We start from the raw sequence: 15,516 nt of genomic DNA on the forward strand, positions 1-15,516 counted from the left end.
AGTCAGCCAGGTCTGTGCACTGGAAGACGAGCGATCCCCGCCCAGTAGGGTTATGCAGCTTATGTGCAGATTTAGCTGGAGCACTGACTACCGAGGTTGAGCGAGGTTGACGGGGGTGAATAGGACACACGTGGACTGGCTTTCTACAGCACCAGCAGTGTGCCTGGCGGCGTGCTATCCGCACGTGTGCGCTGTTAAGCCAAGCCGCTGTTTTCGGCGCAGCGTTATCAGATTTACCTGGCGACACTGCATCCTATTTGAAAACCAAAGTTGGTAGCAGCACGCGACCCTGGCAACACACCATGCCGTAGAAAGGTCTAATGCTCCGGAGTGGGGTCTGAATGGGTGGATATTTCGCATGCAGTATCAGTGTATCGGCAAGCTACTAACTTTTCGTTTGCCCGCTCGTCGTCTTGGCGGAGCATTTGCCAAACGTGGCTAAATCTTCTATCACATTAAAGTGCTTGATGTCTAGCAGCGCGGAAAGCGCAGCATTATCTCCTCCTTTTAAAGGCCGTTTCTGAAATAAAACTGAGCACGGCAGCCCACAGCGATCCCAACTTTTAGGTGAATTTTCCTTGCGCTTCGTTTCGCTCGACCTTGCTGACAAAATGCCTTAACGTGCACTTAAGACGTTTGTTTGGACTATTTCAATCAGTTTTCAACCGGGTCACTGTGCCATAGATGACACCGTGAATTATTTGCCCATAACATCTATCCGATGTTAAATTCTAATCTAATCAGCTCATAACCATAAATGAAGAGTACCGCGGGAAAACTGATTAATTTTAGGCTCGAGTGGGTTGTGGGACATCACATGATGAAAGCACCATCTTATATTCGCCGATCTGACCTCTTCACTACCGGCAATAGAGGTTGTTGATCTTGGATGACCTTACATGATCTTTTGCGCCCTCACATGACCTATTGTGACGTCATTATGCATGAGAATCATACCATAACCTGTTTTCAGCGGATTAGTTGAATTTTGCGTCCAAATTACCGATTAAAACTGCCTGTCTCGAGCTCGGCACATACTTGCAGAAGACACCCAGAGAGGTAGGTCATAACCTAGGCCAAGGTGATATTTTCTGTGGCCATATGATGGTTGCGCAAGTGAGTTCGTACTGCTTCCGTGATAAACAAACACCAAAACTGCACAAAAATGCATCTTAAATAGTGCATAATAAATGCGTTGAAAATACGTGCAAAAACTTGTGTTATGGACGAAAAGCAGCCATTGCCAGCCATTGACCTGACCTGACAGCCAGTGACGATGGCTGTTTTCAAAAATTCGGAAAATTCCAGACTATAGATACCCACCGAGTTGTGCCTACCTTCATGTTCTGTTACTATAGCGAGTTTGTGTAATGTCAAATAACCCACAAAAGGGTTATGGATGGTAAAAGTTGTTCAGAGGTTGACCCCTTTGACCTAACCTAGATCGCCGACTTTGGTATAACACAGCTTGGAATTCGCACAAAGGATGCCAAACTAATGGATAAAAAGGTGCTAAAAACTTGGTGTTGCTGCAGCATTTTGGTTTTGAGCTGTGCTCGGAAAACCGTGGGAGGAGTCAACTCCTCCAGCAGGGAACGGGTTAAACAATACGCAGCTGAGAATCTACGACGGGGAGCTGGGGCTTCCCATAGACGTCAGCTCGATTGAGTAGCTAAATATTGCCTCGCGGCTGCGAGTAAACAAACGCCCGATCCGGCGACCACCCGCAGCGCAACAGAAATAGAGAGCGAGGGGGTGGGCTCGTCCGTCGTCGAGCACGATTCAGCCTGGGAAGGGACGGACAGGTTGGCGCAAAAGCGAGCGAACGAAGGACCGACTGAAGACACCGACGCAACGGAGGTGCGAGGGAAAGCGGAAAGGATGACGGATGCACCAAAGATGGGAGGACGAGTAGATGAGCAAGCAAACGGACAAATAAAGAAGCACACGATAACAAATTCACCCAGAAAATGCACTTAAAGACAGCCGATAGTCATACCAATAAGAGAAGGGGCTAGCGGAGCGAATCAACCTGCAACATGTAAGAAGAGGTGGCTGGCTCATGAAAGGCAGCAAGCATAACGTCAGGGGAATGCAAGAAGGAAGAAGTGAACGAAGGAGTGAGTACAATGCAGCCGCAGTGAAGACGTTAACGAAGTGAGGAACGGATGGACCAGCTGACTCACTCGCCAAATGATGATGGAGGGCATCCGAAGTTGGAACAATAGACGCAATTGCTTGGGACTCACGGGTTGCGGAGAACTTCAAGTCAGCCCCGAGCAGCAGGGTGAGTTAACATCAGTCCGTATGTGACGAGTGACAAGTCAGCCCCGAGCAGTAGGGTGAGTTAACATCAGTCCGTATGTGACGAGTGACAAGTCAGCCCCGAGCAGCAGGGTGAGTTAACATCAGTCCGTATGTGACGAGTGACAAGTCAGCCCCGAGCAGCAGGGTGAGTTAACATCAGTCCGTATGTGACGAGTGACAAGTCAGCCCCGAGCAGCAGGGTGAGTTAACATCAGTCCGTATGTGACGAGTAACAGTACTTCCATCTTTTCCATGGAGCGATTACATTTCCATTAACAGCCATGTGATCACGGGCGTCAAATCTCTGATGCCGTTTGGGTAAGCGGGCTCGCGCAGTGGGTATAAAGCACAGGGGATTTTGATCCTGGAATAAATACGCTCATCCGCACTGTCCGGTCTGGGGATCCCTGCTTTACAGCAAGCGGCTTTGCGATCGCCACCATTGGGCTGGGTACACTGTCGTGCGGCACGACACGCGCGCTTTTTGCAAGGACCTGTATAGCATTCTTCCAAGGACCCATGTACCATTTTCGAAGACCTGGCACGCTATTTTTACAAGGCATTGAGGCCAGTTTTTTTAACAAAATATCGCCATTCCTTGCGGATGAGATAATTCAAGGCAAAATGAGCAAAAATCAATAAACAAAAAAGCCTAAAAAGCAGAAGAAAATAACTAAAAAGTCGCTCGCTCGCCAAGTTTTATAACCGGTCCTGACGTTCGACGCAACTTTTACTGGCGACGCCTTCTTCAGACTCAAAATTAGTTGTTCCTTATCAGAAGTACCAGATGTTATCGTAACTCAAACACCTTTTTATTTTACGATTTTTACCTTTTTGTTTTTATAAACACGCTCACACTATCATGGTTATGTTTATTGAAGACGACAAATATGTTTTTAGCTGCCAATCAAGTTCAACAATTGTCTTAGCTGTGTTGTTTTTTTGTATCACAATAACATTCTAACATCTGTTTTAACACATATTTCTACTAGAGTGGTAGCCGGTGGTCAGAGGTGCACAGGAAGATAATGCACTGCGAGAGAAACTTGCGTTTTCTGACTAGTTCAATGGGGTATGAAGCATTCCGAGTTGCGTACATAAGTAAGAAATATTCATGAGGATGTGGTGCATAAATAAAGTAGGAGCAGCACGTAACTAATAAGAAAAACCCATTACGGGAGCACATGTCGGATCTGAATAAAATAGTACTACATGGGTGTGCGCTTAGGCAGTATGGTCGCTGTTCGGCCCGCATTTGCAGGAAGTTGTGTGTTGATGAATCTCAGAGTTGTCTGAACAAAGTAATGAAGGCACGGCAGATAACTTGGGGTGACAGAGTCAGCTCCCGTCTAGGAGGAGGCTAGGCAATGGTCACCCCTTCCCTTCAGTTCGTTGCTTATAAGTGAAGCTTCAACCGCAAGCATGTCGCAAGTAGTTCAACGTAAACATAGAAACGCATGCTTTGAATCTATTACCCAGTTAAAATCACATTGGCAAGATATTATGTAAAAATGAGGGGCATTGACGTTCGCATTATGGTACCATGCGGTAAGGTACATACCTACATTCCTATCAACCACTGGTTGAACTGCTATGTCATATGCCCAGCCCCCCCCCCCCCCCCCCACCTCACTCCACCCACCCCCGCCCTGCCGGACTCATCTCCTGGCCTAATGACACTACTAACCACCCCACGAACGAATATTCCACCGTTTGGTGCATGTCTTCACGGCACCTACCACCGTCCAAGGCATAGGTGTACCTGGGTACCCCATCCTCTCCTTGATCTCCCCAGGACCAACTTACCTTGGCGGCGGAGAAATCATAAGTAGGTTGTAGAATGCAGGCTCTAAGTAAGATGCTAGGATGTAGTTTCTAGGCTGGTGGGTAGGCTTCTCCCTAGATACACGACCAAATGCTGTTATGAACATCTTCACTCGAAGCAACGCGAGCCCGCTGGTATTAGTACACGTATGCATCCTTATCACGCTGTAATTAGTCGAAAACTCTCTACTATGGCAAAATTTTCCAGTTTTTTATATAAAAAAACGATTCAGTCCCACCAAAAGTGTGGTGCCTTTTGCTCGCTTCTAATGTTTTCAGCCGAAATCTTAACTGACATTCATCCGCTGCCAATTACATGCCCTCAACTGGAACTGCACCGCCAAAACTGACATTGCCGGCAGCTGCCAATTCGTGTTTAATGCAATCTAAAATTCGCGCTGGTAAAATACACGTCTGGACTACCTTTTAAATGGACGATCTGATGTCTTAAAGCGTTTAAAGGCACTTCTTTCAGATCCGTATTCATTTTCGTCCATCCATCGGCCGCGGGTTAGTGTTGGCCAAAGGGCCAACGCTGCGCCTCCCTTGGAGTCTGCAACGCCTGGCGTCGAGGTTTTTGTTACAAAGATTTGCGAGCGCGCAAGTCCAAAACTACATACCTAGTTTGTATCACTAATGGATTCTGACTGAATGTTGAACATTTCCGGAGAAACATGGCTTGGTCAACTTAGAATAGATTTTTGACCCATTGTGATCTTTAATCTGCATTCACGGGATCCCTAATGTCACCGTAGAACCCAGACAAAAAATCTGACGCAGCTTCTGAGTTTTACCGGTTCAGAGGGAGTCCACTGGCCTGTTGTAAAATTGAGGGTGCCAGCGATTGATTTCATGCAGCCGCTTAACGCGGGATTTCTTCAATTTATTGACTATGAAAATACGTCAGAATTTATCTCGCGGTAGCTTCTGGATTCTATTCCAGTTCTAAAGATGAAAATATAAAACTATGAATAAAAACACGCTTTATCAACAGATGGGCCATGCCCGGCGATTTGGTTTCGAGAGGGGCCTTTTCAAGATCAGGTGGCCCTTTGTCAATACTGTGCCCCACCCCCTGCCAAGGCTCTGGCTGTGCGCCTGCAGGAGCGCATTCAACAACGGTGGGGGGGGGGGGGGGTGCTCAGGAATAGTCTTAAAATTTAAAACCTTGAGCTCGAAATGGAAAAGGAAACGAACAACTGATAGGAACTTACACCTGATTAAATGTGATACCTCCAACGCCCACCAGCGAAACAGAGAATCAAGGCATAATACATACCATGGACAAAATAGTCCCTTGGTCTTCTAGTCCCACGTGCAGCCTCCAAAAATCCGTGACCCATAATATCGCCACGGAGCCCACAGCTAACATTAGTCAGAAGGGATGGAAGACAGGGGCACAGCCGGGTTTCGTAGGAGGGGAGGGGTGGAGCTCGGCGAGAACGCCAAACGTTTAGTGAACTGCCGTGTCGTTAACCACTACATATCTGAGGAGAGAGTTCTGCACTCTTAAATTATACACTGTGGCAGTTTTTTAGCATTACCAATAGAAAAATAAGCTATCAATCTACCGATTGGGGAACAGCGCCTTAGCATCCTCTCATTTTATTAAGTGTCACTGCAGGGATAAAAATTTGACAAAGTGGTGGTGGGCATTGACCTAGCTGCTTTTTGATCTGGGCGTGGTGGCTGCCCTCACCCTCGCCGCTTGGCATGTTGCTATTTTATACCATAATGTGAGCAGTACAGTTATACACAATTGGACAAAGCTCTTCAGCACATGAGGGGAAATCTGAATGGATGCAGCCATTAGTCGTGGTATCGTCACAACCTAGTCAGCACACGGGTGAGAGAAGCTATCTGATCGACAGGGGGCTGAGGGGGGGGGGGAGGGATGAAGAGGTAACTTTGTCATAGAAATTATTGAAACTATTGCTGTTGACAAGGAGTGTAGAGGTGGGTGGGCTTGATACAGGGCAGTCTATCACTAAATAATTTGGTGATGAATCCTAACCTTAAGCGGCTCATTAAGAAAATATGAATCCTACAACCTACCTATGCAAATATTGAATCGGGGCCAGGGCAGGGGAGAAGGGGGGGGGGGGCAAAAAAACATTTTTGCGTGAAGTTGAGGCTCACATGTAGCCTCCAGAGTGTTGCTGAATCAATGCGCAATGGATAACATTTCGAGCAAATTTCCTTGACGCCTATGTTTACGCGTCTTGCATGCATGGGCTAGAACCAAGCACGATGAACGCTATGGGTCCAAATGGATAGCCCATATTTATCTGATGCTGATTTAATCGTCGACCAGGTGGAAAAAAACTATACAAGTTAAGCAATTACGGTGCATGCACCCGGAAACTGGGTTTCTGAACCATTACAACCTAATGAGGGCGCATTATAAGAAAAGTATGTCGATTCTATGGTCCAGAGTCCATTTCTGAACCTTTTTTGTGCCGACGAGATCTAATTCAATGTCAAATCAGAGGTCATATAACAAACTCAGAGAATACTTTTGACGTGCAACGTCATGAGATCTAAAGCGACCTTGAGCGTAGTACTACCAGCCAGCACCCATCACATTCCTCTTATGCTTTTCTTAACCATTACTAAGCACGCCAAGCTCCCCTTGGTTTTCGGAGATGTCAGTCCGTTTGCTGGTGCAGCGGCAATAGCATGGAATTTCTCCCTAACACTTACAGTAGTCTGCACGCCAAAGGCCCGCACCATGACTGTTGCAGCTGCAACTTGCAACGTTGCATGCCTTACTTTCAGCGATGCAGCTGCAGGTCACCACGTTCCGGAGCACTGCGCGGGAAATTGCTGCTGTCGAGACGGAAGCTGTGATGGTGGAGTTTTCGATGCCCCAACCGAAGTTGACAATATATCTAGCTTCTCTTCTTCGTGGGGAGGGTCACGGGGAAGCATCCTCGGGGGGGGGGAGGGGGGGGGGTAGAAGTGTTGTGGGCCAGCTGAGTCCCCAAACTTTCAGTCAGGCCTTCTGCGGCCCCAGGAAATGGCCAGACGACGCGGTACAGCAGCTGACCGAGGCAATCAACATCTGATTTGTTGGCGCTGCGGTCTCGCCAGGCATGCACGCCCGCCAGTGGCACCCCCCTGACACGCTGGGGAAGGCACTCCATCTGTCTTACTTGTCAGCTCATTAAGCGAGCATAACTGTAGTGACCTGCCATGAATGCATGCGGCAACATTGCCTCAAGACAGTGCTACTGAAGGGGCTAGTTGTCGCTCCGCCCTCCGCGCAGAAGCGTGAGTACCAGCGGCGCGGGCTTGAAGAGGCCTTTCACTGGCATGCCCCTGGTCAGGTACTTTTTGACTGTCTCCAGGCAGTCCCTCAGCTCCTGATGTCTCTTGGTCCTTTCGAGTACAACATCTGCAGCAGCACGGCGATAATGAGGTGTCCCTCTGCGACTCACCCACCAGGCTACGTAGCGACAGTGCTACAAGGGGCCTTTCAATCTGAAGGCACCTCCCCTCCCGACATAGGCTCTGTCCGCTGAACAGACACAGATTCACTCCACTGCTGGTTCCGTCAGCAGTGTAACACGGCATGACTGGCGGTAGTCCACAAGACGGAAAAGCCGGCCGAGTGGCCGGACTTCAGTGCTCAGCAAGACCGACGGGTGGCTGGCTCTGCCCTGAAGCGTAAGACACTCGTGGTGCTTGTGCTAATGGTCAACTCACCGCCTGATAGTCAAACATCCTCGTGTCTCCGTCTATGTGTCTCAGAGGACTCCCACCGCCTTCGGGATGCGGCGCTCCGCTTCATAGCCGACCTTGACCTGTGTCAAACCGCCAACCTCCACCTGTGTCAAACCGCCGGCCCCCGCCTGTGTCAAACTGCCGACCTCCACCTGTGTCAAACTGCCGACCTCCACCAGCGTCAAACCGCCGACCTCCGCCTGTGTCAAACTGCCGACCTCCACCTGTGTCAAACCGCCTACCTCCGCCTGTGTAAAACCGCCGACCTTCGTCTGTGTCAAACCGCAGACCTCCGCCTGTGTCAAACTGCCGACGTCCACCTGTGTCAAACGGCCGACCTCCACCCGTGTAAGACTGCCGGCCTCCACCTGTGCCAAACCGCCGATCTCCACCTGTGTCAAACCGCCGACCTCCATCTGTGTCAAACCGCCGACCTCCACCTGTGTCAAACTGCCGACATCCACCTGTGTCAAGCCGCCGACGTCCACCTGTGTCAAACGGCCGACCTCCACCCGTGTAAGACTGCCGACGTCCACCTGTGCCAAACCGCCGATCTCCACCTGTGTCAAACCGCCGACCTCCATCTGTGTCAAACCGCCGACCTCCACCTGTGTCAAACTGCCGACATCCACCTGTGTCAAACCGCCGACGTCCACCTGTGTCAAGCTGCATGCCTAGTCTATTCCAGCCACCCTCAGCGCCGGACAGCGCCAGCTGGAATGTTGTCTCATTTTTAAGAGCCTTCTAAAGGACGAAGAGATTTTGTCTCGGACAAAGAGACAGTATGGGCAAAATGTCAGTGACCAAGGGCATTGCATGCGTCGGTTCTTTTCAGCTCTTGAAATAAATAACGTCAACAAATTCACCCAGTGCTGGAAACGGAATTAAGCTGAGATGTAGTAAATGTAAGAAAGACCATATTTCAGCCAGCTTGCTTTTTTGAATGCATCGAAAAGGCGCCGAATCATGGGCACATTGGAAATCTTTTAGTCAAGGGTCTGCATTGAGTGTTTACGCCTGCAATGTAAGCCGGTCATCTCTTTCGCTTTCGATGTCTCAGAGGAATGGGTATGTTAAATTGCGTTAGTTTATAAAAACAAGTGTCATAACAAATGATTGTAGATTGATAGATTTTTGAAGTTGCCCTTATTGTATGATAGGGCTAAGTATGTGTGCCTGGAATGCAAAACAAGGTGTCTTGACGCGAGCCGTGACAAAACATAACTGAAAGAATAAAGATGGCTGCATGTTTCTTACAGCTTTTTTGACACTTCTAATATTACAAGGATTTGTACCTGGTATGACAATACGGTTGGCGATCCCATGCAGGCTTTTTGGGGAGCTTGCCTTGGGTGGCGAGGCGTGTTTTCCAATTTGGGCACGGGGTGAGTGCGGGTTTTCCAAATCTCGAAAAGAGGCAAGTCACGTATGCAGCTCGTATCTGGAAGGATCGTGCTGCGCATAAGCACGGCATGTGATGGGCAGATTTCAGCGGACCCCGTGCAGGTCTTTCAAATTGAAGGGATTCGTGCGCACGCTGTGCCAGACGACACAAACACATCCGCCCAAGTTTGAGACCCGCATGACTTGCTCCGGAGCTGCATAGCTCGGTGGCAGGCATGTTACAGACGGTGAACAGTGAACAGACGTGAACAGTGAATAGACGCAGGGCTGCTTATGCTTGCAAGCAAACCGAAGAACCTTTGCATCATTTTCTCCCAACAGACGTGTGGATAAACGATTTTTGTATAACTTCATTGTGCCCTGCTCTTCCTGGATGTGCTTCCGTCCAACCTTCACCGCTCCAACTCCCGATCTTCACCGCTCCAGCTCCTAGGTCTTCACCGCTCCAGCTTCCCGATCTTCACCGCTCCAGCTCCCCGATCTTCACCGCTCCAGCTCCCCGATCTTCACCGCTCCAGCTCCCCGATCTGCACCGCTCCAGCTCCCCGATCTTCACCGCTCCAACTCCCCGATCTTCACCGCTCCAGCTTCCCGATCTTCACCGCTCCAGCTCCCCGATCTTCACCGCTCCAGCTCCCCGATCTGCACCGCTCCAGCTCCCCGATCTTCACCGCTCCAGCTCCTCGATCTGCACCGCTCCAGCTCCAGACACGGCAGTTTGCTCTCGGCGGCACGCAGCCCACCTCGGTGGCTCGTGTCGCCGCTCATTTTGCTGACAGCAGACGATGTGCGCGGCTCTCGGTCATGAGACCGCCCAGCGCCATCATCTGTCGGACTAAACGCCCGCCCATTTGGCCCTGTCGCGCCATGCCTGGACTTGCGGAGAGGTCCCCAGCCTCGCGAATTGCTGCGGTAAATTCGACTCGACCGCACTGGCACGAACGGCCTCTCCGGGGACCTCGTAAACCAGCTGCAGGCGATGATTTAGCGCGGCGAGCCTGGCAGTTGCCCTTCATCAGGTGAGCACGCGTTAAACACGCCTGGCCGGCAGGCCGCCGTGAGGCGCGGGGCTGTCGGCGCGCCGCACGCTCATCGGACCCTTAATGGTCGCGGCGCTGAAGCAGGTCTGCTGGATCGGTTTGTTTTACGATTCGTGTAACGGCTATAGCCTTGGACGCGTAGTCCATTGCGGTAATTGGGCTGAGGGACAGTGGTAGGGATGGTGGCAAGTGGCTACGCCGGTCTCCACACCTTCGGCCACGGGGCGAAGGTGTGGGGGCCGGCGTTTGAGCTGAACAGCGGGCGGCAAATGCGTGACAAATACGAGCAGACATATAGCCTGAAGAGAGGGCAAAATTCCACAGCATGGTTTGTCTCCCCGCCTCCCCCTGAGGCGAAATGAGCTCGTTACTTCTGCGTATGATTGCATCATCCCAATGATGCACTCAATCAGATCAATGTTGATTTAGCGGCAACATCTCTACCACATTCCTACTACAGGTTTTGCCATGAGGATGTATCAGGTGGAAATGTATCACCAATGTTGCAGCGCAACACCCAATAGCTTCATTGATTTTTCATGGATGAGTACTGCCAGGGCTGGGGCATTCATCACCAGGCTTTGTAGTTCGCCATGCATCTTGATCACCATCCAAAGCTCTGGCTGCTGTTCTTGCACCTTTGATACCGCCCGGGACTCTCGAGCCAGGCGGCATCATTGGGGCGCGGGCGGGTTAGCCCTCGTGCTGGATGCCGAGGCTGGTGCTCATATGTGCATGTCCCTGGTGTCAGACACCAGGACGAGCGAGACGTCGAAGCACGCGTGATCACGGACACGGGCACCCCATGCGTGACATCCTTGGTTTGTATTCCACAGTTTGATGTGTGGTATGACGTCATTGTTTCTGGGGGACTTTCAGGCAAGCACATCAATTTTAAATTTCCACCTGTATATGCGGCCGAGCTCACGAGCTGCATTCTAAATACATCAAATATACGTATATGGCTGTGATGGCCTGCTTTACGAACCTCATTCTCGCGATAGGTGTGATAATTACGTCACTCTTGAATGACGTGCTGACGAGGCAAAACCTACAGCGGCTGTCATCTTATGCATGAAAATCATCAGGCCTGCTTCGCGGCTGAATAATGCATTTGGAACGAAATCCAGCTGGAAGCTCTTTTATTTTATCGCCCGTTGGATGAGTGCAAGATTAAAAAAATGTGGAGCTAGCAATGAGTTAAGCAAGAAATGTGCCTCTCAGAAGCACCGTCGAAATCAGTTCAGTTTATACCACGTGGAACACCAAACAGCAGAAATCTCTCAATTTCTCTGCCAGGATGATTCGTGTACGAAGGAAGTTCGATCTTATCCCGGATATGGCTAATCATATCGGATGGCTTTGGGCCGATTCAGTGAAGTCATACCATCAGCTATGCCTCATAACAATAATGCTTGATATTTGGCAGCCAAGTGACATAGCTCATATGTGCGTAACGGTCGCAAACAGCCATAGCAAGCAGCCTCTGTTGGCCGCGAGGAAAACCCAGCTCGGTCAAAGACGACCTGCGCACAAGCCAAGCAAATTCAACAGACCGCCACCAGAACTGACACTGCTAAGCACAGGGCAGGCGTGTCACTTGGTGTCACAGGGGTGTTGCCCTAAAATTGGTTGGGAGGGAGGGCGTTGGCTGAGCCGGCAGGGTGACCCGATTTGTGCCCAAAACCTGATTTCTCCCCGGATTTCGGCCACTTTAGTTGGCATCCCCGATGCTTGAATAAAATGCATACATAACATTTCGTCGATTCTAAAAGGGGGCAGATCGCCGCGGACTGGCCAATCGACCCCATGCAGAAGGTACAGCTGCTGCGGGTCCTGGAACGCCGGGGGGCCGCCAGGAACACCATTCTGTTATGATTTGGTGGTGTAGAATCACCGATGGCATTCGCTGATCGCATTTTTCAATTGGCTGTCGAACTGCCAGTCCCACTCCATTAGCAGCCGAATAGCACCACAGTCACTATTCCGCTACAAATCCACTTGCCACTGTGTGGGGAAAACAGCTTAACTTTTATCGGGGCCACCATGCAGCTTTAAAAGCTGCCACATACTGCAGCAAATTGCTCTTTATCCCGATTCAGACGCTATTGTAAGCAAATCTTGTCAAATATTTGTAGACTGGCCTACTCTATAAGGCAGGCCAGTATGCAGTCTGCAGCGACTTCCCCCCTCCCCCCTTCGCACCTACATAAAGAAGTTGGCACAACGAAAACGTAGGGTCAGTACAGGATGCTGTTAAGTACAAACTGAACATTATATTAATAATGGTGTGCCTTGGCACCCTGCGCACAAATGGTCAAGATAATTTTCTGTACTTCTTCGACCCGCTATCCTCTCTTGTTCACACACATTGGGGTGGCTGCGGAGGGCCTGAGTCAGCATTGGATAGGCTCAGGCCTCCCCGAAACTATAAAAGGTGGCGCCCCGGTAAGCAGGAATTAAAAGGCGCCTAAAAGAATGTTGTGATGCTTTGGTTTTGCATGATAACCTCTGGCACCGTGTCTTCTGGCACTGATAAGCAGGCACCGTGTCTTTAGTACTGAGTCAGTGCTGTGGTGGTGCTTTGGATTCATATTTGGTGATGCGTCCTCTATGCTTTTTGTTGACTTTGGAGTGAGTCTATACATTCCATGCTCTGCTTGAGATTTCCCTTTCCACGATCGACATGGCTATTTGTGTTCATTTGACGCCGATGCGTAGAAAGTATCATATTTTGATATGGATGCATTCGATTCCTACATAAAATACGATACGATACTGGAATTCGATACCTATATGTTCTGGTCGACATATGAGACCTGCATGTCACGCGCCAAGCGTTAAAACAGACGTGAGAGAGCTAAAAGTTCCACCGCCACAGATGCTCAAGAAAATAATCTGACACCGAACTGCTTTGGTGAGCTTATCTCTGTCTTGCGCCGACATGATACTCGTCATGTGCTTTTGATCCGGACAACGCTCAACAGGCGCCGGTCAAAGCATACCTCTATCAGACCAGACGACTGAGCAGCTCTGCCGCCTCCAGACTGCGGCTAGTCAGCGTCACCCCATCCGGTAAATGACTCCGAACACCTCGACCCAGCGCCGTATAACTCGGCACTCTCAACTCAGAGCCACTCAAATCAGGAAATGGAGCGAACCACCAAGCCGGGTCGTGACCCGATGACACCGCGCAGCCCTGGGACCCTGGGCGCGCCTTGCCAGCGGCGATCTCCTGAGGCCTTGTCAGTGGGACCCCGGGCGCGCGCCTCGCCAGCGGCGATCGCCCGAGGCCTTGTCACAGGCGCCTTGCGACTCGGCCGCCCGAGCAGGGACATCGCCGACAGCTGCCACGTAATTGGATTGGTTGAATGTGGTCCGGTGCGCTGCGGTGTAGACTGTCGGCAAAGCTGATGACGCTCTGAGCTGGCTGGGGCACGCTACTCGTTAACATCCGGATGAATGACATCAGATAAGAGCGCGCCCGCTGGCAGTGTGAGAGACGTCGTGAACCTGCGGAGCGGGATTTTCTGAGCGAGCGGAACTGAATGTGTCGTGTTTTTAGCAAAGTGGGAAGTGACAAGAACACTCCCACTTCGGGGGCTGAAGATCGTTCATTTCAATATGTTTCAGTTCGCTGGATCGTTTTGATCTTATTCAGATTTCATGTAATCGCATGCATTCACTGATTTGCTTTGATCAAATGCATCTCGGATCAGATTCCTGATATCTACCTTTTCAACTAGGTAGACGGTTTTGCCTTTCATATTTGGCTCACCTCATTCAATTTTGCGATTGCCCTATATGTACCCTATTGTCCCACATGGAAGCCGCTGTTCTTGGGACACTGTTCTCTTACTTGGTGCGACGGAAATTTGATTGCAAATGTAATCGTAGCTCCTTGCTGGGATCTGGCCAAGCAGTAGCGTATCCGGCATTGAATAGTCACTGCGGAGTAAGTTTTAAATACCACGACAATCCCTAAAAAACAACGATTGGGACTGCTTCCTTGTTATCATCTTGGTTGAGCGAGAGGGGTCATGAATTTGGGGAGGGGTTGGGCCCGTTGAACCAGCCCGTATGAGCCAGCTGATACATCACAGGGGGCCGATCGCACATTGTGAGCCTCTTATGCGAAAAAGTCACTGTGCGGTCCGAGTTCTGGCCGCGTATCACTCTCTCCCGCGGCAGGCCGGACTCCCAGGGCCCAGGTAGTGGCCGCGTTGGCTTTAGTTGTTGCACTCTCTCCCGCGGCAGGCCAGACTCCGCAGGGCCCAGTTAGTGGCCGCATTGGCTTTAGTTGCTGCACTCTCTCCCGAGGCAGACCCGACTCCCCAGGGCCCAGGTAGTGGCCGCGTTGGCTTTAGTTGCTGCACTCTCTACCGCGGCAGGCCCGACTCCCCACGGCCAAGGTAGTGGACACGTTGGCTTTAGTTGCTGCACTCTCTCCCACGACAAGCCCGGCTCCGTAGGGCCCAGGTAGTGGCCGCGTTGGCTTTAGCTGTTGCACTCTCTCGAACGGCAGGCCCGAATCCGCAGATCCCAGGCAATGACCGTTGCACGTCCGAAAAGCACAGTGCTTTGCTACAGCCGTCCGACCATTGGCAAGCATGGTCTGCGGCTGGCATCGGTCTTCACCACAAGCATTGTCCGCGGCTGGCAGCAGTCTTCACCACAAGCATTGTCCGCGGCTGGCATCGGTCTTCACCACAAGCATTGTCCGCGGCTGGCATCGGTCTTCACCACAAGCATTGTCCGCGGCTGGCAGCTGTCTTCACCACAAGCATTGTCCGCGGCTGGCATCAGTCTTCACCACAAGCATTGTCCGCGGCTGGCAGCAGTCTTCACCACAAGCATTGTCCGCGGCTGGCAGCAGTCTTCACCACAAGCATTGTCCGCGGCTGGCAGCAGTCTTCACCACAAGCATTGTCCGCGGCTGGCAGCAATCTTCACCACAAGCATTGTCCGCGGCTGGCATGGTCTTCACCACAAGCGTTGTCCGCGGCTGGCAGCGTTCTTCAACACAAGCGAGTTGAAAGCCTTAAAGGACATCAGGGCTACAGGGATAACACTCCTCCCACACTAGCCGGCTGATTTCGTGTTCAGTTCATGCGTTATCTGTAAGATGATGAGGATTTTCTTCATTGGCGAATGTCATCTGCCTCCAGCGTGGACGCACGTCCATGAGCGCTTATGCACAATCCGAGGTCGTGGT

This window comes from Pollicipes pollicipes, unplaced genomic scaffold (assembly GCF_011947565.3).
Source record: "Pollicipes pollicipes isolate AB1234 unplaced genomic scaffold, Ppol_2.1 Scaffold_4219;HRSCAF=4965_pilon_pilon_pilon, whole genome shotgun sequence".
In the NCBI taxonomy this organism is placed as follows: domain Eukaryota; kingdom Metazoa; phylum Arthropoda; class Thecostraca; order Pollicipedomorpha; family Pollicipedidae; genus Pollicipes; species Pollicipes pollicipes.